Genomic DNA, 27838 nt, shown 5'->3' on the forward strand with positions numbered 1-27838 from the left:
GCTGGTTGAATCTTTGTCAGCTAAGGCACTGGTTTTAAATTCTACATAAATAATAAAATTTACTTGCAGGATGTTGTTGAAGCTTTTAGATACATTATGATGTATACACATGAATTTTGAGAAGGCATCAAGGAAATGCTATTTTTACTTACCTTTATATTTTTTGTATGTAAAAAGTGTACTGCACCAGTTAACAGTGATCTGATCTACATGCCAAGCTGAATCCACAAAGCACATATTTGTGCCATCTATTTTGTACAAAAAAGGTACATTAAAGGTCATAGGCATGAGTAATGATCTTGGTAGTTGAGTTGCTGCAATGTTAGAGCATTGCTTTAAAGTCTCAAACCAATATATCAAACAACATGACAATACTTCTCATTAAAGTGTCATCTTGGATTACTTTTCAATTCTGGCAGTGTAATTGGTGAAAAGAGATTTTAACCACAGACTTATTCAGATGAATTGCCAGTGGTGGAAAATGATGATTTAAATAATAAATTATTAGTTGTATTTGTCACTGTTTAATGAGAAAGAATACAGAAGAAACACCAAGGAGGCATGGTTAGTGTAGAGATTAGCATTGGATTATTACAGTGCCAGAGACCCTGGTTCGAATCTGCCACGTCTGTAAATTTATACATTCTCCCAGTGACTGCGTGGGTTTCCTCCCACATGTGTAGGTTTAGTCGGTTATTTGGTCACATCGATGTATTTGGGCAATACTGGCTGTTAGGGCAGAAGGGCCTGTTGACATGCTGTATCTTTATATTAAAAAAATTAACAAGAGCAGCTAAATTTAAATAATGTTTCATGACCTGGAATATTAATACACTTCAAAGTCTTTTCAATAGCAAATATGCAGAATTGACAAATCTCAAATTTCAGGTAGAACACTTGCCTTGATGGGACTGCATTTCAATTTTTAAATAAAATTTGACTTTTTTACCACCATACAAAAAGGCAGAAAAATAATCTTGCAAATCAACTTGGTACTGTCAGCTGCCTGCAGAACAGCCGTAGGCATCCATTGGTTTAATCTAATCAATTACCATGTCATTGTCTCCCTCAATTCATGAAAACTAGAATTTAATTTCAATGGCAAAATAAATCTGCTCCACTTGCATGGAGTCTACACACTGCTTTGAGGTTTTAAATTAGCACAGGCAATTGCAGTTTTTAAAAAAAAAATTTCAGAAACTTAATCAATTTGAAAAAGCATCATTGACTGGAGTGGATTTACTGGCTGCAAAATACTCACTACAATAATACTTAAACCAAGCATTACTGATTATGATAACATGTATATGAGAGCTGCATCTGAATTGACACTACATTGTGTTGGCATGTTATAAAAATTGGTTAATGTTGCATTCTGATGGCAGAATAAAGAAGCCCAAGTTTATTTCAACTTGATATAATATTTGATAATAGTTGATATTTAATAACCTCCTTTTGGAACTAGCCTTGAATATTTTTGGAAAGCCCAGTATTGCAGAAGTGTTAAATATGGTGGTAATTCTTTCTTTGCACATTCTTCTCTTCCATTGATGGGCATAATCAGAGCTTTTTGCATATTTAGTAAAAAAGAGGCCAGCTCGTCTTTGACAGAAAGCATAATTTTGTGAAACATCCTAATTAAAACAATAAGTAGATAACTAGTTGTGATTAGAAAAGTCTTGGGTTTAAGCAATCTCCTTAAGTTTGCTTGATTAATTTAATGGGTCATCAAAGGAATTGCCTAAGGTTTTCCTTCAATTGACTGTAATTAACTTCTCCTCTTGTTTTGCCTCCTTCAGGAAATTAACATGATTCAGGGATGAGTGAATAATATGCAAGGTTGTACCATTAAATGATTGTGAATTTGATAGGCCCACTAGTTTATGTGGTATTCTTTCATATTCTTTTCCAGAGGAACATGCAAACTATATCAATGATATGGATGATATGTGGTATATAATGTAGGAAATATGCAGATGACACTAAGATTGGGGGTGCAGTGGATAGTGAGAAAGGTTTTCAAAGTTTACAGTGGGATCTGGACCAGCTGAAAAAAAATGGGTTGTAAAATGGTAGATGAAATTTGATGCAGACAAGTGTGAGGTCTTGCATTTTGGGAGGACAAACTAGAATAGGACTCGCGATCTGGGAATACAGATACATAATTCCTTGAAAGTGGCAACACAGGTAGACAGATTTCTAAAGAAAACATTTGGAACATTAGCCCTCATAAATCAAAGTACTGAGTACAGGGAGTTGGAATGTTATGTGGAAGTGGTATAAGACATAGTTGAAGTCAGATTTGAAATATTGTGTGCAGTTTCAGTCACCTAACTTCAGGAAAGTTGAATGAATGCAGAGAAAATTTACAAGAATGTTGACGGGACAAGATGAGGTGAGTCATGGGGAAAGATTGAACAGGTAAGGACTTAATTCCATGGAACATCAGAGAATAAAGTTATTGGGAGCACATTCCAGAGTGTGTAGATTTTATGACTAGTAAAGAAGAAGCTGTTGAAGCAAAACCACATTTAAAAGAGAGAACGAGTACAAATCCAGTCTTGTATATGCAGTATTGTGCAGTGGTGATTTGTTCCCCTGCCTGCTCTAAAACAAAAAGCTCTTAAACTTAAAATGTGAAGGATTTTGCTATGAGTTGAGTTCTGACAATGCACTTTGGAAATATATTGTCAATGGCAATAACATTATGGCTTAGGAACTCCTTTCAAAAGCTATGCTTTAATCTTGGTCCATCAAAAGTATTTTAAACAAAGTACAACTGAGTCTGAGAATCTTTCAGCATCAGGATCCAATTTCAGTAACTGAATAAATTGATCTTTTGAAACGAAAGCCAAGTTTCAAATAATGCAATGTAAAATGCATTATAGGATAGTTGAACTATTTAAAAGCTTATTTCCAAAAATGTGTTGCTGTCAATATATGTGTACACAACAGCCCAAGATTCTCTTAGCATTCTCAGTCACATTTCCCTGTATTCTCTGTCTTATTTCAGTATCTGTTCTGAACAAAAAAAATACTTTTTGTCAATAAAGCTATAATCTCTTTAATTTTAATGGACATTCATTGGGAGATGTTAGAAATGTTTTTACCCAGATTGTTGTTTGTACTTGTGTGTTTTGATTTGTTCTAATTTGACTATGGCTTGGGCAGAGTTATTTGAGTCTCTGTTAAGAAAGAGTTAGTTTTTCTGAACTTCATTAGTCATGGCAAAATGCAAGCACAAATTGAGTTTGAGCCACACAGATTATTGATCCAGACACATTTCCTTCATGTATCTGCACTTTTAGAGAAAGAACAGAAGAATTTTCTTTGAGCTGATTGAAATATTTAATACAATTACACATTTGTATTTTATTTGTGCTGATAGACCCTAAGTTAGTCTAAATGGAGGAAGCTTAACAATGCTCGGACTACAAGGTTTTGGTTTGTTAATCTACAGCTTTATTGATGCTTGCACTAGAATCCCATCCCCCATGTTGGCCTGTTGCAATCTATTCTTGTGGTTTTTTTTTTGTTGGGCAAATTCAAAGGAGAAAGAAGGTGTTCTCTATGTTGGGCAAGTGAAAAAAATTATGTTTCCTCGTACTTTGCTTCAGAAGCCTTTTAGAATAGTAATAGATTTCTGTATTTATCAGATGCCCATATAATTCCCCATCAGTTATATATATTTGATCATTCCTATTCTATAAGATGTGCAAAATTGTATAATGCAGTCATTTCTAAATCCACTAACTTTCAATGTTTCTCTCTGCTCCATTAACCTCTGCATCCTACTCTTTGTTTTAACTACCTAGTATTTTTCACCTTTTATTTTTCATCTTGATGAGATACATGGATAGATTTCTGCATATTTAAATATATATGTCATTGTTCCTGTGTTATTATGCATGTAAATAAGAACCACATTTCCCAGCATGCAAACCAGAAGTGACATATTACGGGGGTTGTCATTGGAAATCGGTTGAAAGTCGGTTGTAGCAGTTAAAGGAAAATAAAGTCAGTTGAATGTTAAACCCACGTAAAGTCATTCTTCTTCAAGGAACAAACATAACGGCGTCAGAAGTGAGATGCAAACACATGCATTCACCCTATGGATAAGATGTTCAGATTTTTTTGGATTAGTTTTTTTTTAATAGAGTAGTGTTATGAGCCCAGAGGACCCCAAAACACAGCAGCAATATATATTTACCAAGACCAATGGTTACTTAAACAAAAGTTGCTTTTAATTATCTTTAAACATGAAAACAGTATCACACTTTAACATCACTATTGATTTACCTAACCTAACTTAACCCCTTTCTTATTCTAAGCACACGTGTATGTAATGTGTGTGTAAGTTCAGAAACGTTCTTTGATTCATAGTTTAATCTCACTTCTCATTCCTCCAAGTTTACTGGTTGCAGGCAATTCTTATACTGTGCACAGAATTCAACATTTATAAAGTTCAGCAGGCTTTGGTGCTTGAAAGGTAAATGGTTACCACTCAGGAAGGTTCTTGTCGATTTTCAGAAGGAGATTTGTTGTTCCAGGACATCCACAACTGATACCTCCACTCCAGTGTCTTGCTGACATAACTTTCCCCCTTCAGGGTTCTCAAGATGATAACCACTTTCTTTCAGTTCAGCACATAGTTCATTTTTGTTTTTCTTATTCCAATTGAAACATTAGACAGCCAGTCCTCCCCTATTGCATGAACCACAAGGCTTTTGACCAGGCTGAACAAAGCACTTACAACCCATCTTCCAAATGGAGTTTTTCACAAGCTTGCCAGCTTGTCCCGTTCATGTCCCAGCAGCTGTTGCTGACTGTAACACTGTAGAATTGATCTCTGTCTCTCTCTCCCTGAGAGAAAGTCTGTTTGACTCTCTCTGCTTGCCAAACGACATGACCCTCTTAGAACAGCTCCAGACAATCTGCTGCTCCGACAAGATCTTTCATCTGTTGCCTTTTTGTAAACAACAATCCATTAGTGAAGTATCTTGGGCACTCTCCAAAGCTCTTGCAAAGGCTTTGAGGCCAATATGTCTAGCATTAGCAGAGCTCCATTATTTCAAATAAGATTTGTTTTAAAGTGCTTGTATATGACCTACTCTAACAAACCATTCCCAATTTATCTCCCAAAAACATATCTATATACTCTGTCACAGTAGGCTAGGTGGGGTTTATATATATAAATTATATGTATTATATATAATATTTTTGATGTCTTCAGTGGAAGGGGGGAGGGGTGGGACGGAAGGTATATGCTTGACATGACACGGAATATCAATTTGAAATTAAATAAAGAGAAATGTGAGTTTGGCATAAAGACACTGATGTAAGAGATGTCATATCTTAACAGGGAGTGAAGCCTGATCCAAGAGAGACATCAGCCATTGATAATTTTGTGAGGTCCCAAAACAAAAAAGAGGTGAGATGTTTCTTGGGGATGGTATCTTACCTGGCTAGGTTCATCCCTTAACTGTTGACTGTGTCAGCATCATTTAGATCGTCTCCTTGAGCATAAAAATGAATGGATTTGGTCGCATGAGCAAGAAGAGTGCTCCAGGCTATCAAAAAAAAATTCCTTATAGAAGAGCCTGTACTAAAATTTTACGATCCAGTTAGACAGACCTGGATCTCGGCTGATGCATCCCGACATGGCCTTGGAGCAGTATTACTGCAGCAGCATGAGGGCACATGGCAACCTGTGGCCTGTGCATCAAGGCCTTTAACAAGTACTGAAGCCAACTATGTACAGAGAGAGAAAAAGGTTCTTTCCAGCACTTATGCATGTGAAACTTTCAATCAATATATTTTTGGACGCTTTTGAGGTGGAGACAAACAATAAACCACTCATCTCAATGATGTCCACACCACCAAATTACTGTCCCATGAGAGTACAGTATCTGTTGATAAGGCTGCAGAAATACGTTGTGAAAATGATCGACATGCCAAGAAAATACATGTTTGCAGCTGATCCACTGTCTCGAGCATTGACAAGAAAGGAAAGAGCGATCAAGAGGTTAATGCGGTGATACAAGCCTATGTTGAAATGATTATCAGCTCACTTCCAGTATTCCAGGATAGAACAGACCACATCAATAAAGCAACAGAGACAGATGAAACAATGAAAGAGCTCAAAGAAACAATATAGAAATAATTGCCAGCAGCTAAGAATAATTGTACAATGGGTATTCGGGATTACTGGGCGTGCAGAGAGGAAATGAGAGTTGTGAAAGATTTTGTCTTCAAAGGGAACAGGCTTGTGATTCCATTGTGGCTATGCAAGAAAATGCTCCAGAAGATACACAAAGGACATCCTGGTGAGGAAAAATGCAAACGTAGAGCTCAAGAGGTGATGCACTGGCCAAGAATGAACCAAGACATAAGCCAGACCGTTGCTTCATGCAAAATATGCCTTTCCTATAGACCAAAGCAGCAAACAGAACCGCTTACACCACACCCTGTACCAAACAGGCCATACTTCAAAGTTGGAGTAGATTTGTTTGACTGTGAGAGGAAGAGTCATATAATGGTAACAGACTATTTTTCCAATTACCCAGAGGTAACAACACTGCAGTCAACCTCTAGCAAAGCAGTTATCACTTTCATGAAAAATGTGTTTGTGAGGTGTGGAGCTCCTTGTGAAGTAGTATCAGACAATGGGCCACAATTTTTGAGCAGTGAATATGAGTCATTTGCCAATACCTGGGGTTTTCGACATGTATCTTTAACCCCATATCACCAAAAGTCTAATGGCCTAGCAGAGTATTCTGTAAATGTGGTGAAGAACCTCATGAAGAAAGTGCATGATGGATGAAAGTATTTCTACAGAATCTAATGATTTACAGAAGTGCGCCACTACAGAATAGCCTTTCTCCAGCCAAAATGCTGATGGGTCGACGCATAGGAATAGATAAACTTCCAATGCATAAAAATCTGTTGACGCCCAAAGGAGCACACCAGGTCAAACAGTCTAAAGTAGAAGAGAAAATAAAACAGAAACAGTATCATGACAAGACTGCGAAAAGCCTGGAGCTCCAGTGCGAATCCGAGATCACAATTCTGGCACATGGGCCTTGCCAGGATATGTGCAAGAGGAAACAGATCCACATTCCTACCAGAGCCAGACAGAGGGAGGGACACCTCTGAAAAGGAACCGCGTGGATCTATGACGACAAGCTCAAACCCATAGTTACGACCCGCCACCTGTCAGTATGCAAAAGGATCCAGCACAGGGAGTAAAGGAACATGTGGTTTAGAATCCACAAAAAGACATTAAGTTTAACGCAGCAAATGCAAGTAATACACCAGCAGAAACAACAAACGACATGACCCTCTTAGAACAGCTCCAGACAATCTGCTGCTCTGACAAGATCTTTCATCTGTTGCCTTTTTGTAAACAACAATCCATTAGTGAAGTCTCTTGGGCACTCTCCAAAGCTCTCCAAACCAGCAGACCAAAAAAGACTCTTAAATCATCTTGGAGACTGACTGAAAGCTGCTGAGTGGAGAGAGACTGGCCACAGAATGTAGATATGTTTGTTATGTCGACATAGTATTGTGTTTGTGTTTTTGTTTTTTTTCCAAAGAGGAAAGATGTGTCATTATGCGTGTAAAAAAGAACTACATTTCCCAGCATGCAATGTGCACCATTGGGCGGACACCAGGAATGATATATGACGGGTTGTTGTTTGAAGTTGGTTGAAGCAGCTCAAGGAAAATAAAGACAGTTAATAGGTTTAATACCCACTTAAAGTCGTTCTTCTTGAAAGAACAAGCTTAACAGTTCCCTGTTCACAAGATATTGTTCTCTAAGTGAAAGATGCAAAACAAAATCCCCATAATTCAAGGAAATTAGAACTTGCTATGATCAAACAGTAGGAAGAGTGATGGTCCATATGCCCTTTTTTATTTTACCCTGAGTGATAATAAAATAACCATTGAAACATTTTTTTCCTGACAATAAAGTAATAGAACTTGATGAAAATTATCTGGTTCATGGCAGTGTGACCTATTAAAGTGGCTCCTGAGGACAGTAAATGTCGAATCTGTGATATGTACAGAAGCACCGCAATGCATTATTTACTCATTATCAGACTGTTTATTTAAATGTTGCTTTGAGAACCAATAACAGGCACACCTTTTCAGTTTAGAGTTCCATCTCCATGCTACACAACAACATCAGAGTATTAATTAGTTGTGTCTTCTTCATAAACTTCATCTGAGAGGCTCGATCAGTCATTCAATTTGTAGTGTGGTCAGAAATTTCCATGTGCTTACTTGCCATGGTACAAAAAGTTGTTACAAAGACTATACATACTTTCTACAGAACAGTGCCTTCCAGGAGTACATTATGAATCCATTAATCTGTCACTACCTTGAATGTATAGACATTGAGGACATTATTTCATTTTCCAGAGACCACAGGTGCAGTTGGTATATATGTGAAGCAATAAACCGGCAAAATAGCACTGGAGGGGATGCAAACTTCCAGCCTCACCATTCAATGGCCTGAATTCACATATTCAAATATATTCCCTGACTGGGCACAAAGCATATACTAATGGTGGTTAGAGTTAAGGAAATGACACATATCAAGCTGGAAAATGTCAAAGAATGTAGCCAGGGTGACTTTTTTTGGAAATGGGAAGTGCACAGGGTAAGACTTTAATTATTGGAAATATGCACAGGGCAGAATGGATGGTGGAATTGGTTAGTCAAAGTAAATAAAATTGACCTTAATATTTCAACCAAAACCAGAGCTAATAATTGCTGCATAAGAGTTCATCTAAATGGCACATTGTTCTGATAGGATAGCAGTAAGTGGGGTCTTCTGACAACATTTTAAATTGTCATGCAAGATTCAGATAGAGGAGTGTGGAAGCTGTCTGGAAATTCATAAGTGATCCACAGTTCTAAATGTACCACATAGTTCAGGTAGAACCTTTAACGGTCTCTGAAAATCATTACATTGAGACAGAGTTCTAATTTGCTGCTGCTATGAAGGGCTTCATGCTACTGGTTGAAGATACTATGTAAAAGGCCAACAATTATATATCACAAAATATTAATCATTGGACTATTTGCTGCTCATCTGAGTCAAACCATCAAGACCTTGTTGCTTTTTATTTGGATCTCATTCAATTAGATATTTAAGCCTTGGCTTGAAACTAAAAGACTTACTGTATATTTCGGTGTATTAGTTGAGTTGTGAAGCCCTAAAAAAAATTCTCAAAAAGTGGGGGTCGACTTATACTCCAGATATACTTTTGAGAACTTAAATTCACTGAGAAAAATAAAACAAATTGATGTCAATTTGGTGTACAAGTCGATGCTGGAAGCACCTCCCCACTGCCAGCGCCGTCACTCCCCAACACCTCCCCACCGCTATGTGCCACTATAACTGCTCCTACTTAGGACCCTGAGGTTGCTGTCGCCGCTCCTGCCTGGTAGGCCAAGGTTCTTGCTCCTGCTGGTGTGGGGAAAAGTTCCTTGGAGTGCACTTGGTGAAGAATCTCACCTGGTCCCTTAACACTAGCTCCATAGCCAAGAAAGCCCTCTACTTCCTGCGAAGGGTGAGGAAAATTCATCTCCCACCTTCCATCCTCACTACATTTGACAGAGAATGTATTGAGAGTATCCTGTGCAACTGTATCACTGGCTGGTTTGGAAACTGTATTACCTTGGACCACAAGACCCTGCAAAGGATAGTGAAGTCCTTCCATGAAGGTCATCTACAACACTTGATGCAGGCGAAAGGCAATAAACATTGTGAAGGACTCCACACACCCCTCACATAAACTGTTTCCCTTCTGCCATCTGACAGGAGGTATTGTAGTACTCAGGTCATTACGTCCAGATTGGGCAACAGTTTTATCACCTACGCCATTGAGAACAGTGGACTTTTACAGAATATCTCTTAATATTTTAATATTTAAATGTGTTTAACTTCTGTTCTAACTTATATTTATCTAAATATGCTCCATGATCCTGGAAAAACAATATTTTGTCTTTACCGTGCAAGCATGGAATGAACAATAAATAGTGGTGACTTGACTTGAGGTGCCTGCAAGAGGTAATTCTTCATTCAAGATGGCCAGAGAGATCCTCCAGAGCTACAGCTAGGCTCTTGTGATAGTTTGCATAACTACTCCTAATGCTGTAGTGGGCTGAAAACTTTGATGGAGCAGAAACCATCATCAAAGTTTGGAATGGTCCTGAGTTCAAGAAGCAGGTAGTAACCTTGACCGCTTCAGGCAAAGCAATCCAATGCATATAATAGTTTATAAGAAGCCACAGATTTTGATGAGGGTTGTTGGAATATTAGCTAACAGTCCAGTTCTGGAGAAATGTGGTGAGTAAAAAGGTATGTTCTATGATACTGAAAGAACTAGTGTATCTCTTTCTTTTGGCCCATGAGAATGAACATTATGTTGGAGGTGGATTTGGCATGTTGCATTACCCTTGATGTCATCGAAAGAATCATAAGTAAGGAAGGGCTAGAACCAATTCGAATTTCCTGATGGACATTTAGATACCCAGAAGTTGGGTCAAAATTGGTCCCATCTGAGTTCAGTTGCCGTTGTTTTAGAATTGTATGATTTAATTCTCAGCCATGGCTAATTTTCTGTTCTTCTGTCATTTACTGTATATTATTTCAGCTGTAAAATATTGAATGAGAAATCCTTCTGTGTGGCACAATGATTTAGTATGCACCATGAAATGGAAATTTCTTTAAAGGCCAATTACCTTTGTGCTTGGGGAAAGCCTGTACTGGTCCTTTGTGCCTTTGATGGTGCTCACACAGGAAGAACATTTCCTTCATTACTGCTATGCCAGTTACTATACCATGGTTGATTAACATCACTGTTTGAAATTACAATGTCAATATGTGCTTTGCACATACTTTAGACCTTGATGCAAGAATAAACCTTAAATGAAGGATGAAAATCTTTCTATATAATTTAAAAGGACCTATCCCTGATTTGACCAGAGGAACTATCTGAGTTCTTCCAGATGACTATTGAGCTCATCTTGATGTGAGCTGGGAGCTCCATCACCAGCAGCCACATGCTGGGTGCTTGTCTCAATGATGTAATGAAGCACATGATGCTTGTTCCATTCCCCATCCTCTACTTAAGTCTAAACTACCCCATTCCCACACTAGTTGAAATGGGGAGTTTGTTTTCTTGCATGGACTTTGCTATTGAACCATGATTGTCCACAACAGATTTTACATGTGGTGGCCTTGTGGCTTTCCTGGTATCTCTCAAAATTTATGCCTTGAAGAATTGATGGCCTGTTGTATGTAACTTGCTGTAAAACATAAGAAACTGAGAAGACTGCTCTGCAAAATGTACTCAGAAAAAGTGTTCAAGCAAGACTGTACAGCACAAATCAAATTCCATTACAAAGCTGGTCCATTTAATGACTGCATGATCCATGGGCTTGTCTTGAGCACATTCCAATAGATGCTGAGGGGGAAGGAAAAGCCAAGTGCACAGACTATATAGTAGATAAAGCCATACAACATGGAAGCAAGCCCTTCATTCGGCTGGATCTGCACTGACTATAAAGCATCCTACATTTATCCCATTTTTTATTCTCCACATTTTTTTTGTCATCTCCCAAAATTCTACCACTTACCCACCCACCATGGGCAACTTACAGTGGCCAATTAATTAATCAACCAACTTATTTGTATGGAAAATTAAACAGTATGGTGTTTGGGTTTCATCTACATTCTTAAATTCAATCTGGTGCCTTAAATAACCAAGAGATTGAGGTACTCTAAGTACTCTAGAAGACCAAATAACTTGTGGCTGGATTGGCCTAGCTTTCTGATTTATAAAATTTGACATACACAAGAGCTACATACTTCATACATTTGGATAGTAAATGAAAAATGGAGCACATTAATCTTGAGTGGTAAGTCAAGCACAAAGCAACGTGCAAGCATTACAGAGCAAAACCTATATTTACTAAGCAAAATTGCTGTGTAATGGAGAAATACAAGCTTGTTGACAAGGTGCAGGAAAGCAATGTGTTTTTAAAATAAGTTCACATCCATTTAAGGATCTTACCTCCATCTGTCTCTGACAAAGGGGACCTGGAATCCAAACAATCATGCTACTATTTCTGTGACAAGGAAGGCAGACTTGGTGCCATGGATCAGAAATGAAACAAGCACCAAGTATTATAAATTGAAAACAAAGCTGCCACAATTTTCACACAAATTAATAGACAATAAAATCCTGTGAACTCCAAATTTGTCCTTTCACCTCTTCCCACCATCAAGGGACCTAAACATTCCTTCTAGGGGAAGCCACAATTCACTTGAATTTCTAAAATCTTGTGCTCATTTGGTGTTTACAATATGTTTTATTTTCAGCATTCATGAAATCAAACAAATTGGGTGATCACAGTCCGCAGAAGTTATTCTGGAGTTGCTGCTGCTTTGCATCTGACTCCCACTAAACCTCACCTGTCCACACCAATGTCTGTGCTACTACCACAGACAGTGGTGGGAAATATATTGCAGTGTGGTGTGGCTGCAAGGGAACAAGGGAACAATTGATGGGGCAGCAGATTCTCTAATCCATCAGCATTCCTCCTCTAAGTCTAATGGTGGTGGAGCACTGAATATTATATCTTAAAAAAAGAATCCAGCTTATCATGACAGTATTTACAACAATGACTGTCCTTTTCTGAAAAAAAAAATGATGCTATAATATAAGCATTTAAACTGCTTGATTTTAGAGGTTATTTTGGGCTACCTCGTGAATTTACTTCAGTTTGTAACCGCAATGAATAAATACAATAATTCTGACTTTGCTGACTTGCATTTCTAGCCACTAATTAAGACTAAAGTTGGCTTCCATTTGATGCTAAAATTCCACATATTGTTAAAGAAAATTTATGCATTTTATCATAATTGATACAAAGGATAATTGGCTTGACTTTAGAACACTGAACAATTATCTTCCAGAAGTGTTTGTGAAGAAGCCTCTGTGTTTTATGATTGCTGTGATAAGTCAATGACATGGGGGACTACACTCCTAATTAGTGTGGCAGTCAAGGTTGATTGGAGTTGCAAATAGAAACAGTGCAAATTGGTTTAACAAAATTGTGAAAAATGTCAAAAATATGCCCAGCTTTTTCACAATTGCTCGTCTCTGTTCTGCTCTGCGATAATAATGTTAAAATTGTTGAAGACAAATATTTTCAATAAGATCCATTCTATAAGAACTCAGTTTTGTTCTGTTTGCCCATTTTTCTTTTAACCATGCTGAACCAATTATATTAATATTTGAAAATGTTTAGTAAACACATGAGCTTCCCAACAAACATATAACAATCCCATCCTGGATAATTTGCAAGAAGCAGTCTGTAATATGTAATTTATGTCTGTTTTAACGTAAAATAATTTTTAACATATCTGAACATGGAAAAATTGAGATTTATAAAGTATTAAAATGCCTAATAGATTCAGCAAGCATGTAGAAACAATACATGCAGGAATCTGTCTAGACGCTGTCTACCTCGCTAATTGTAGAAACTTGTGAAGCTTAAGAGTAAACTATTTTCAGATTTATGATTAAAAAAAATAAATCAATGAATCTCATTAAATTTTATAATGCAATTGGACCCACGATTGAATTTTAAATGATGCCTCAAAATTTCATTTCTTAAGGTCTCTGGCTTGAATATATTTATATTCTAATGCTTGCTTAAAATGAAATAGAGGGTTCCCCTTCTCTGAAAAGCAGGAAATTAGGAAATAATTAAACGGGTTGTATAAATAATGATTTATTCATGCAGCAGCTGATGTGGAATCTGGTGCTCCTGTCGGGAAATGGTTCCCAAGTCCTTGTAAAGTCATGGCTTGTTTTTGGAAATTGCAAGGACAGATTCTTCCTCAGAATGCTGTTTCCACTTGGATGTCAGATTGGAGAATGCTTGGACCTTCATAGACAATATGTAGGTTGCATTTTTCATTCTCTCTCGCAGTCCAGGGCCAGAGGAGATGCTAGGTAATGGGATATTTGGTTAGAGGATACCACTTTCCCATTGATGCACGATCAATTTTGCAAAGACTGAAGTTATTGGAACTGAAGTCTTTATTAGCAAGAAATGGACAACATCCCTTGTTTTGCTGGCTCACACTGACCCGGGCTCGAATTGGGGCAGGGTTGTGGCATGATGGTCTTTATGGGGGATAAAGGGGAGGATTCAGGAGCCGGCCAGTGAGCGGGGTCAAACATAAAAGGTGATATCCTTTACACACACAATGGTGGTTTCACCACATACACCCACTTTATAAAAAGAAGTCCTGTGGGGGGGTGGGGGGGTTGTGGCGCAGTCAGGTTCCCTCATGTTCAGTCTGATCGGTGGCCTCCTTTGGCATTATGACCGGCGTGCCACTGTCCGGCAGTCTGTGGTGGTCGCCGTCAGTGTGTCTGCTCCATCTCAATTGGCCTGGCCAGGGTGCTTGGTTGAGCCAGGTGGTGGATGCTTGTGTGTCAGCTGATGGGTTGGCCAAGGTGGTGAGAATAAGGATCTGAGGCCATGGAGAGAGCTGGGAGGGCATACCTGTTGGCTGGTTGAAGGGGGATCCCGCGTGGACCAGGTCCCAGATGGATACTGTATCCTTGTGTCCGTCCGGGAATGCCATGTAGGCGTACTGTAGGTTAGTGTGGAGCAGCTGGATCCTCTCGACCAGAGGATCAGACTTATGGGTCCTCATTGCTTGCGGTGGGTAAGGTAGTTCTTGACTCCGATCTCCTGGGGAATGTGAAGTGTCCCTTGTGAAGTGTCTCACAGGAGGGACTAGGTAATGTGGAGGGCCTCTGGGAGGACTTCTTGCCAGTGGGGATTGGGGAGGCCCTTGAACTTTAAGACCAATAGTACTGCCTTCCAGACCGTGCTATTCTCCCACTCCACCTGGCCATTCACTTTGTGGCTATAGCTGGTGCCCTTCGATAGCAAATATTGATGCAGCTCATCACACATGAAGGATGAACCCCTATCACTGTAGACTTAGCAGGGGTATCTGAAAATGGTGGACAGGTTGTTCAGAGCCTTTATGGCGGTAGCTGCAGTTATGTCCGGGCAGGGGATGATGTTGATGAAGTACACACTGCAGTTCATGGAAGTTAGGGTCCTTTGAAGTCCATACTCTGACGGTCAAAGGGGTGAGTGGTCTTGATCAGGTGTGACTTGTTGGGCTGGTAGAAGCGTGGTTTTCACTCTGCACAGATTTGGCAATTTTTGGTCAGCGTTCTGACGTCCTCAATGGAGTAGGGGAGATTACAGGCCTTGGTGAAATGAAAAAAATGGGTGATCCCGAGGTGGTAGAGGCTGTTGTGCAGTGCCTGCAACCGGTCTGTCTGTGCACTGGCACATTTTCCTCGAGACAGGGTGTCAGGAGGCTCATTGAGCTTTCTGGTCCAGTACAGTATGTCATAATTGTAGGAGGAGAGCTCAATTCTCCATCTCAGGATTTTGTCGTTTGTTTTAAATTTTACCCATTGCTGATAGTTGAACATGAAGACGACTGCCCGTTGGTCAGTCAGCAGGGTAAAATGCTTACCAGTGCTGTACCACTTCAACGATAGTCTGGGCCTCTTTCTCGATGGGGGAGTACCAGATCTCGGGGCCCTGGAGGGTGCGCAAAAAAAATTGCTACAGGCCTACCAGCCTGGTTATGTGCGGCAGCCAGAGCAAAGTCCGATGCATCGCTCTCCACCTGGGATGGATTTGTCCACTTTGTGAATCGTGGCGTTAGTGATTTCAAATGCCTTGCAGCTTCTGCCGACAAGGGGAAATGGTGGCGCTAATAAGGGGATGGGCTTTCTCCACATAGCTGGGACCCCAATGAGCGAAACAAGATAAAAACCCCAAGCACCTTTTCAGGGCCTTGAGGCAATGGGGGGTAGAAGTTCTAACAGGGAGCGCATGCGGTCGGGGTAGGGGTGATGACTCCATTCTCCACAACGCAGCCTAGTATAGCTAGGCGACGTGTGCTGAAGAGACACTTACCTGTGTTGTACGTCAGATTGAGGCATTTTGCAGTGAGGAGGAATTTTTGGAGATTTTCGTCATGGTCCTGCTGGTCATGGCCATGGATAGTGACGTTCTTGAAGTATGGGAAAGTGGCTCGTAATCTGTGTTTGTCCACCATCTAATCCATCTTCCTTTGGAAGACGGACACCCCATTTGTGACTCCAAAAAGGACTCTGAGAAAATGGTACAGTCAACCATCTGCCTCAAAAGCAGTGTACCGTCAGTCCTCAGGGTGAATGGGAGCTGATGATAGGCAGACTTAAGATCTATGGTTGAGAATACCTCAAATTTGGCAATCTGATTCACCATGTCAGAAATGCGGGGTAGGGGATATGCGTCAAGCTGGGTGAACCTGTTGATGGTCTGGGAATAGTCTATGACCATCCAGTGTTTCTCCCTACTTTTCACTACTGCGACTTGGGCTCTTCAGGGGCTCATACCCTGCACTATCACCCCTTCGCCAAGGAGGTGTCTCACCTCGGACGTGATAAATGCCCCATCTCTGGCACTATATCGCCAACTTTTAGTGATGACGGGCTTACAGTCTGGGATGAGGTTGGCAAATGAGGTGGGGGGGGAATCTGGAGCAGGGAGAGGCCGCATATTGGCTATGGTGATTGGGTTTGGGGCTGTTGTCAGCCATCTGGTGAGAGAGGGGCAGGCAGTCCACAAACTTCGTTACAGACCATGAGGGGAGGGGAGGGTGGGGCCCACCATACTCCATGGTGATGCTCTATAAGTTGCGTTGGAAGCCTAATCCCAATAAGATGGGTGTGCAGAGCTGGGGCAGCATTAGGAGCTTGACGTCACAGTATACTGTGCCTCAGATAGTCTGTGTCACAGTACAACTGCCATAAACTTTGGCTGATTAGAATTGTGAGGCTAGGGAGACATTTTCTCTCTTGCACTGCACCCCCAGGGAGTAGTGCTGAATGGTGTTTGAGTGAATGAAGTTCACCAAGCTCCCACCATTGAACAGACAGGCTGTGGGGTGGCTGCCTGTGTGGTGATGGACGTACATCATGGCTCTGGAAAGTTGGAGTGGTCCGTGATGATTCAGGGTCACTGATGCCAGCATGAACTCGTTCTCTGAGGAGTTCCATTGGCTGCCGGCAGTCCGATAAGATGGCAGCCCCCATGGTGCGCACACAGCCTGGTCATCAATCGCCGGAAGGGAAGAGACAAAAGTGATGTCATCATGGTCGGTGACCCCAGAACTTGCGGCAGAAGTAACAAGCCCCCATTCGCATGCGGCACTGCAGGGCTTGGGGGCTTGCTTAGACTTACAGACTTTCATCAAGTGTCCATTCTTCCTGCAGTTGGGGCAGGGAAGCATTTTGTTGGATGCTTGCCCTGCCTGCAGAAATAGCACTCTAGGTGGTCGCTAACAGCTGCGGAAGTCAGCTCAGGTCAGGAGGGGGTTTGCGATCCTGTCTCCCAAGATGGTGGCACCTGTGTCCCCTTTGAGGCGGCTGCATATTCACTGGAGAACGGTTCTGCGTTGTGGATGGCTACTTCCAGGATGTTTGCTAGTTTTATTGTTTGAGGTAGGCTCAGTCTTCTCTGCTTCACGTAATTGGAGTGGATGCCTGCTACACAGGTGTCTCTGATCAGCAGCTCTGTGTGCTGTTCAGCACCAACAGCCTGGCAGTTGCAGTCCCTTGCAAACTCCTGCAGGGCACTGACAAAGTCATCGAATGTTTCCTCGGGTTATTGCTTGCATTAGTGGAGTACATGCCATGCATAGACTTCATTCACCTGTACTTTGTACTGGTCTTTTAGGGTGTCCATGGCTTCTTCATAGGTATGGCAATCTCAGACCATCTGGTAGACTCAATGCCTGATGTATGAAAATAGCAGATGGAGCTTGTATTTGTCGTCTTGGATCACAGCTTCAGAGGCTGCAAGAAATCTTTTGAAACAGTGGTACCAGAGTGCGAATTTGTCGGCTGCTCCGGGTTTTCTTGAGACAATCTGTAGGCAGTCCAGTTTCAAGTGTTTGTCCATTTCTGAAGAAATGAAGCCTTGCTAATAAAATTGATACACGATCAGTTACGCAAAGACTGAAGTTACTGGAACTGAAGGCTGTTATTAGCAAGAGAGGGACAGCATCCCTTATGTTGCTGGCTCACACTGACCCGCACTCGAACTGGGGGCAGGGTTGTGGCATGACAGCTTTTATGGGGGATAAAGGGGAGGAGTCACGTGCCAGCCAGTGAGAGCAGAGTCAAACATAAAAGGTCATGCCATTTACATACACAATAGTGGCTTCACCACACGCATTATTCTGATTCCAAAGCAAATATTTCAGATTGACTACCACAGACTGAGGACAACAGAAAGTAGCCTGTGTTAAGATGTGTGCAACCTTTATAAATACTGCTTTCTCCTTGTTACCCTTCCTTCCCTCCAAGTTCCCTTGGATTGAAAGGCAAAGTGTATTTTTTTCTACATAATTATGGATGGCAGAAACATTTGTGTGTGTGTGTGTGTGGACAAAAATGCATTATACATGACAAGTTGTGGCAGCCAAGCTTCTTTGTCCGCATATTAATAAAATTTGGGGAGCGATACAGAAAGAAAAACACTATTTTAGGAATGTGCTGAGACAAGACTGTCCAATTGGATTACACTTCAGATGAATTGTTGGGGATTGCATTCCTCAAAATATTTGTCTGTCTCCTCTGAACATAGTTCTCACATGTGCCAAGTCTCTCACAATTTTATAGGACTTTCATCCTGCGTGGATGAATACTTACTGGACCATACTTAAGTTGGTAGAATTCTTAGTGCATATTTTAACCGTTTCATCAGAACCTGGCACCATAAATTTGTAGTTAGTCATCACCAAGCCAATATCTGTTGCTTGATACTGTGAAGGTAGCAGTTCATACTCAACACACTGAATGCAATACTTACATATTCATCATTGAAACACAAGAATTTCCAAGCCTATGGTTGTGTAAAATGTTCCAACACATGGTAGTTTCCCAGTAAAAGAGGTGCCAAATGTGGTTTATAATCAAATTTTTACTTCAATCTGTCTAGTTGCCATTGCTGGACAGCCAAAAGAATCTGTCTTTGTTTACTTTGAACTGTTTGTATCATAAATTTAAATCAAGAACAACAGTATAACATCAGGCCATTTCGGCCCATGGGTCCGTGCCACCCAATTTACACCCAATTAAGCTGCACCCCTGGTACATTTCGAATGGTATATCCACTGTGGTATTTGTTTCATTTATATTGTTACTGACACCGGAAACAGAAAAAGCAAGGATTAACTATGAACAAAGATTTTTCACTTTCAGATGATCCCCATTTTCATGTTTCCACATTTCAGAATCAGAATTTATTGTCATGAACAAGTCACAAAATTCGTTGTTTTGTGGCAACATCACAGTGCCAACATTCATATTATGAACCATCTTACAACAATAATATAAAAAAATGAAAATAGCAGTGCACGAAAAATAAGGCATTGCCTATGGTTCATTGATTATTCAGGAATCTGATGGCAGTGGGGAAGAAGCTGTCCTTGAGCTGCTGAGTGCTTGTCTTTAGGCTCCTGTCTTTAGGCTTGTCTTTAGGCTCCTGTATCTTTTTCCCAACGGTAGCAGAGTGAAGAGGGCATGGTCTGGGTGGTGCGGGATAGAGGCTGCTTTTTTAAGACACCGGGTTATGTAGGTGTCCTTGATGAAGTGAAGTCTGGTGCCTGTGATGTCACAGGCCGAGTTAACAACCCTCTAGAGATTTTTCTAGAGATTAGGCATCTCCATACCAGACAGTGATGCAACCAGCCAGAATGCTCTCCAAGGTACACCTGTAGAGGCTTTCAAGAGTCTTCAGTGATATATCAAACCGCCTCAGACACCTCACTAAGTATAGTCATTGGCGAGCCTACTTTGTGATTGCATCAACATGGAGGGCTCCAGGACAGATCCTCGGTTATGTTGACACCCAGAAATTTGATGTTTTTCACCCTTTCCACTACTGAGCCCTCGATGAGGACTGGGTCATGTTTCCCTGACTTCCTCCTGAAGTCCACAATCATCTTGGTTTTGCTGACATTGAGGGCAATGTTGTTGTGAGACACCACTCAAAGAGCTGATCTATCTCCCTCCTGCATGCTTCCGCATTGCCGTTTGTAAATCTGCCAACAACTGTGGTGTCATTGGCAAACTTTTAGATAGCATTGGAATTATGCCTAGCCACAGTCATGGGTGTATAATGAGTAGAGCAGTGGGCTAAGTACGCATCCTTGAGGTGCACCTGTGTTGATAATCAGTGAGGAGACATTGTTTCCAATTCATACTGACTGTGGTCTTCTGATGAGAAAGTCAAGGCTCCAATTGCAGAGGGGGATACAGACACTCGGAGTGTGCAGCTTCTTGATCAGTACTGAGGGAATAATGGTATTGAAGGCTGAGCTGCAGTCAATTAATTGCTGTTTTCTAGGTGATCCAGAGCTGAGTGGAGATCCAGAGATATTCCAACTGCTGTGGAGCGATTTGTGATGATGGGCGAATTGCAGTGGGTCCAGATCTTGGCTTAGGTACATGTTAATTCTGGCCATTTTCATTTCTTCTTTACCTATCCCCTAGTTACTTTTCTCTCTAACTGCTTCCCCCTCTCCTAGTAATCTCTCTCTCTACCTGTCCACTTTTCCTAACTTTTATCCAAGACCATATCATCTCTTAACCTCTGCACAGGTTCTTCTTCACACAACTCCCCTCCCCCCCACCTTAGCTCTCAATAAAGGGTCCTGACCCAATACATTGACTGACCATTTCTATCCATGGATGCTGCCTACCCATTTCTCCATCTTCTCATTGTTTTTTTGTAGGTGGATTTAAACTGACCCTTCTAGTTAATGTACTTAGCATTTCCATTTTCACCATCTTGTAAACTGATTCTTCCAATGACTGTTTCTGTGCTGGGCAGGACCCACTGTCATTATGTCAGCTGTGATGTTCAGAATCATGAATCCTATCCATTATCTCTTTCTCAGTGGCACTGGTAGCATTTGGCAGTCTTCAATTAACATTATTTGGCTGCTGCCTCCTGAAACATCCATGTCAAGAATTTTTGCTCTTTGCGCTGGTATAATTTCACTGTTTTTCCATAAAACTCATTTGTTGCTCCTTGTGGAAGGAGATCTTTCCATTACTGCAATTTTAATGGATTTGTTCTCTGCTTACATCTTGGAATTCTGAACTGAGGAAACTGCCTCAAAATGTGAAGTGTTATCTCCATACTGGCAGTTATTCTCAAATTTGAATTTTATGTCTGCTATACTAAATAGTTTTGACTAAATTGTCTCTTCCCATCTCAATTGAGCAACTCCCCATCTCAATTGAGTAACTCTCCATATGAAAGTCTGGAATTTTTTTTTTTTTTTAATTTAGACATAACAGGCACTTTTGGCCCATGAGGCCATGCTGTCCAATTACACCCAATTAACCTACAACCCCTGTAACATTTTGAACAGTGGGAGTAAACCGGCACAACTGGAGGACACCCACGGAGACTCAGGGACAACATACAAATTCCTTACAGAGGTCGAGAATTCGAACTCCAGTCCTGATCGCTGGCGCTGTAACAGCATTGTGCTAACTGCTACGCTAACTGTGTTGAAATATTACTATTTTGTCAATGTCTTTCGTCTAACCAAATATTCACCAGTATCTCTTGTGCTCCCTGAGTGCATGCACTAAACGTGGTATTCTCAAAGTTCCAATTAAGATGAATCTTCCAAGTTCTCACACGATGAGACCTTGTCTGTGATTATGGTGCTAATGGTCTCAAAATAGTCTAATTTCTCTGGGCCATCACAGACAACAAAATAGCCTTCTGCTGCACATATATAAGCACATTTCTTTGTTTTATGTCCCTCTTCTGATGTCATTTAAACCTCTGAATACTTCCACTAATTCTACATAGAGGGTTAGCAGCTGAAAGTACTCAACTCTCTCAAGTTCATTGATGTGTTTGTCATATCCAGGGCAGAATTTAGGGCTATTAATCCTGACAATACTGACAGTTTCTCTGCTTGTTAAATCTTCAGGTATTCTCAGTCAATACTTTTTTTGTTGTTTGCCTTGATAGTTTTAGAGAATGTTGCACAGAATTTCAGTCGCAAAACCATCTTGAAAATTAGCATTTTTTAACATCTAGATATCAAATCCCTTTTATAATTGCAGCAGGTATACAATTTAAATGTTTTAAAATAAAACAATGTCTGGAGATGAGGTGAGTACATGAAAAGCAAACTTTTAATATAATTATGCAAGTAAAAATTCATTGTGTCAGATTTTACTTGCAACTGGATCTCAATCCTTTCCCACAGTCATACCACACCTGAAATTAAGATAAATGGGTAATGTACTTTCAAAGTTTGAAGTTCATAGCTCATATTTATTGTCAGAATACATACATCACATACTATGCTGAGATTCTTTTTCCTGTGGCCAGGGTTTTAGGTAATTGAAAGCTGTAGTCAAAGAAAGAAAAAAAAGTAATAATTTATTTCCTGAAAAATAATTTTCTGTTCTTTTGATCCCTCTTCTCTCCCATTCTCTCAAGGAAAGGTTATCTATTGTGAAAGGGATTAGTTGATTTTGCATCAATATTAATTTTGGTAGTTGATAATTTGCTTTATTCCTTTCTACGTAAATTTTCTTCCAAATGTTGAGCAGATGGTGCAGTACTGGTGAATTCCTATGTTGCACCAACTTTTCATCCCACTTATATAGTATATGTTCAGGTACTTTCTCCCCTATTTTATCTAGCTCTAATCTGGTCCAATTTGGTTTTTCCCTTGTTTGATAAAAATCTGATAGGTATCTTAATTGTGCTGCTCTATAATAATTCTTAAAGTTTGGTAGCTGTAAGCCCCCTTGTTTGTACCATTCTGTTAATTTATCTAGCGCTATCCTCAGTTTCTCCCCTTTCCATAAGAATTTCCTTATTATTTTCTTTAGCTCCTTGAAGAATTTCTCTGTTAGGTGAATTGGTAATGATTGAAATAGATATTGTATCCTTGGGAAGATATTCATTTTAATGCAATTTACCCTTCCTATCAGTGTTAGTGGTAAGTCTTTCCAATGTTCTAAGTCGTCTTGTAATTTCTTCATTAATGGCTGATAATTTAGTTTGTATAGATGGCCTAGATTATTATCTAGTTGTATACCTAAGTATCAAATTTCTTGTGTTTGCCATCTAAATGGTCATTCTTCCTTAAACTTTGTGAAATTTGCATTATTCATTGGCATTGTTTCACTTTTATTTGCATTGATCTTGGCTGTAAGTGAGTCCATATTCCTTCAATTTCTTATGTAATTCTTTTATTGATATTTCTGGTTCTGTTAATTATACTATGAAGTCATCTGCAAATAGACTGATTTTATATTCCTTCTCTTTTATTTTTATCCCTCATTTTATTTTCTGTTCTTATCAGTTCTGCCAGTGGTTCTATAGCTAATGCAAACAGTGAGGGAGATAGTGGTCATCCCTGCCTAGTTGATCTATTTAATTTAAATTAACTTGATATATATCCATTTAATGTCACCTTCACCAGTGGTCCCTTATATAATGCTTTAATCCAATTAATATATTTCTCTGGTAGGTTGAACCTCTGTAGTACTTTGAATAAATAATTCCATTCTACTCTGTCAAAGACTTTCTCTGCGTCTAAGGCAACTGCCACTGTTGGCGTCTTGTTTCCTTGTACTGCATGGATTAAGTTAATGAACTTACAGATATTGTCCATTGTTCATCTTTCCTTAATAAATCCAGTTTGATCTAGTTTTACTATTTTTGGTACACAGTGGGCCAATCTGTTTGCTAATAGTTTAGCTATTATCTTATAATCTGTGTTAAGTAGAGATATTGGTCTATACCACACATGTCAAACTCAAGCCCGCGGGCCAAATTTTGCCTGTAATATAATTATATTTGGCCCACAAGATCATATCCAATATATATTAGAGCTGGCCCGCTGGCCGCTGTGCCAGTATAGTGCATGCACAGCTAATACTACGAATCCCAGAAGGCTTTGCATATGCGTTGGCACCGGACCGTCAGCCCGCTAATCGCCCCCACCTCCTCTCTTTACTTTCATTAGCATCTGCGACCTGTCGCCCAACTCACATGTAATAAACCCCTTACGAAAAATGGCCAAACGAAAGACCTTTCAACACAGGTGGGAGGCAAACACTGACCCCAGAGTTTGATGAACTTGCAACTAAGAAGAGATGCCAAGTATCTGGTTTAGACCCAGGTGCATCAGAGTAAATCAGAGTGTAGCAAGCTAAGCTTGGATTAATATTTTCTTTGGTCAACTTTAGACTGTTCATAGTTGAAAGATTGGATTTTCATTGAAGCAAGTTGTTATTTTTTTGACTTGTTGGCTTGTGAAAAAAAATACATTTAAAAGGAGCTTAAAGGCTATAGAGAAATATTATTTATTGAATATTTTATTTTTCATTTGTTAATGCTTCTTCTGGAAAGAGTTTAACCAAAACTATTATTAAACATTTATTTTAATAAGAAAAAGTTTAACATTACATATGTTGAAAGAAGAGAAAACATGCAGATGTTGTTGAAAATTTTCAATAAATATTTAGTTTGGCCCACGACTTAGTCCAAGTTTTTAATTTTGGCCCTCTGTGAATTTGAGTTTGACACCCCTGGTCTTTACGATGCTGGTGTTAGTGGATCTTTCCTCATCTTTGGTATTACTGTCATTATTGGTGTTTTGCATGAATCTGGCATGTTTTGCGTTTCTTCAATCTGGTTCATTACTTCCAGGAGAGGAGGAATTAATAAGTCTTTAAATGTTTTATAGAATTCTATTGGGAGTCCATCCTCTCTTATCTTTAGAACAAATGAAGGACAAATATGGTATAACTTAAGGTACAATGTTTGCATACCACCAACTGAATAACTACTTGAAGGACAAATTGGGAAGCAGACTGAGGTTGCCAGAAGGAAGCAATTTTGAATATGTGATTACAGACACAATGATAACTAAAAGATTTATAACAAACATGTACATCAAACTACAAGAGAAAGAGAACGAGGAAACAAGCTGTAAACCCAAACAAAAATGGGAACAAGATCTAAACATAAAGATAAAGAATGAAACATGGGAAAGCTATGCTCCGGAACTATGAGAAATACAATAAACACGAGGTTACGCATGATACAATATAATTGGTTACACAATTTGGTCACACCCCAAAAGTTAAATAAATGGGACCCAACAGTATCAGACAGATGTTTTCCCTGTAAGAAGGAAACGGGAACAACAATACATGCAATTTGAGCATGTGAGAAAGTGAAAAAATATTGGGAAGATCTAAACCAGGTATTAAATAAAATCACAAAAAGCAACATACCAAAAAAACCCAGAGATCTTTCTTCTAAGTAATATAAGAAATAAAGAACTTGGACTCAATTTGGATGGAGCACAAAAAAGATTTATTATGATAGCCCTAGCTGTAGCAAAAAAATGTATTATGTCAACCTGGAAATTAGAAGACAACCTGAGAATACAGCAATGGTACATAGAAATAAATAAATGTATTCCATTGGAAAAAATAACATATAATTTAAGAAATAACATCACAAAATTCAAACAAATATGGGAACCATACATGGAACACAACAGAGAAATCCTACCACGGACCTCCACCACCTAAAATGACAGAAGGAGAAGGCAACGAAATGAACTGACCCAGTGTGTAAAAGCAGAAGACACAAATTTCTTGTTTATTTTTATTATGTGATGACATTGTTTAATGGGTTTAATGTATCATATAGGTTGAACGTTGAGTGGGTGGGGGGGGTGAAGGAAGGAGGGAAGGGAGGGGGTAAAAAGGGGAGAAAATGACACAGTGTATATTCAAGAGGGAAATGTTTGTGAGTATTTTGGTTAGTATGGTTCATAGTGTGAAAATTTTTTTTTTTATTTCTTTTTAAAAAAGAAAGAAAAAAATTCTTAACAAAAGAAAGAAATGTACAGTAAATAAAATGGAAATAAGGAAGTATAAATAATCAGCAATAAATAAAGAGCAAATTTTTATGAATCCTTAAATGAGACTTTGAATGTCTGTTGTTCAGGAGTCTGATGGTTGAGAGGTAGCAACTATTCCTGCACCTAGAGGTATGACTCCGGTGGCACCTGGACCTCCTTCTGATGGCAGCAGTGAGAGCAGAGCATGGACTGGGTGGTTTAGATCCTTGGTAATTGCTGCTGTTCTCCAACACCAACATTCCATGCAGGTGTTCTTGTTAGTGGAGAGAGTTTTGCCTGTGATGTACTGGGCTGTGCCCACTACCCCTTGCAGGGTTTTTTTGTTCAGTATCTTGCTGGTTCAAGGCATTGTGGACTCTTGCAGTGTGCCCAAGTGGAAGCAGAGCACCCAATAATGCACAAAAGAAGGCCAATCCTTTTCCCGGTGAAAGAATGGCAATATACTAGGTCATTATTCAAGAATGCAATAGCCTTCAATTTTTGGTAGGTTTTATTCAAAATACTGCAAATATTAACACATGACAAGAGGAAAGTGAATCTGATTTAAGTTTCTTTTGAAATGAAAATCCTCAGCTGCTTTTCAGTCTCCATATTTGTGACTGGAGATTATATGTGATTAATAGTTATTTGGTACATGCAACATATGGTGATTCACTATGAGCCATAGGTTGAAGAAATGTTCGCTGAATTTTAAAAATATTTCTCTTATTTATGATAATACATTGGCATTTTCAACTCTGCTTATATTTAATTTCCTAAAGTAGAAACTATGACTTTTTTGCAATTATTGTACCTGTTCTTTGCATTTTTAAAGTGAAAATGCATGATTTAATGTAATTATTGTATGGAATAGTTTAGGTGTAATTCTTTTTTTCCCAGGAAGAGAACTAATGAAATGTTTTCCAGTGCTTTTTTTAATGTTTGTGTATTGGTGATGAATCATATCTGTTTGGTTACCACAATTTTTAAAATATCAAAACATTATAAAATGGTACATTCCATATCTATAACAGGAAGAAACAAACTGATCTGACCAAACTTAAATAATCTATTGTTTATTTTGTGGATCGTACTGTATTTGCCTGCTTTCAGAATTTCTCCTCAAGCCTTAAGTAATATCATCCATGGAGGTAGCTTATTGACCTTAAATGCAGGATGTACATCTTATTATGACATTGGATGGCTTTATAAATTGAATGTTTAGAATTGTGGCTGGACATAAAATTGTGAAGTTTTCAAAGTTAATAGTACATATTGTCTCACATTCATCGGAGTCCTGTAATTTATTAGGTAAATCATTCATTTCATGCATTTACTAATGAGCTATTACAGATGGACTGCCAGTCTCTGTATAACTAATTCTCCATGCATATGAAATAGCACATATAAGTTCAACACACACTTGAGTGAATATGATTGTCATTTTAAAAAATAGGTTTTGGCCTGACCTTTTTGTATATTAAGATGAAAATAAGATTGCATAAATGGCATTGAGGTTAAACAACATTATTCTGCTTCATTCAACATGCTTCACACGATGTAGGAATTAGGCCCATCTTAATTGTTTTGTGAGAAATGGCATGATTTAACATGCATAAACAAATGGAATCTTGGTTCCAGTCTGGGCATGCACGTGCCCCCCACCCCCCTTCCCCCCTCCCCCTGCAACATCTGACTGCTGGGATAGTTTGTTTCCTGCAGGAAAGAGATTATATTTTCTGCTACCAG

The sequence above is a fragment of the Narcine bancroftii genome, chromosome 5 (genome assembly GCF_036971445.1).
Source record: "Narcine bancroftii isolate sNarBan1 chromosome 5, sNarBan1.hap1, whole genome shotgun sequence".
NCBI classification, from domain to species: domain Eukaryota; kingdom Metazoa; phylum Chordata; class Chondrichthyes; order Torpediniformes; family Narcinidae; genus Narcine; species Narcine bancroftii.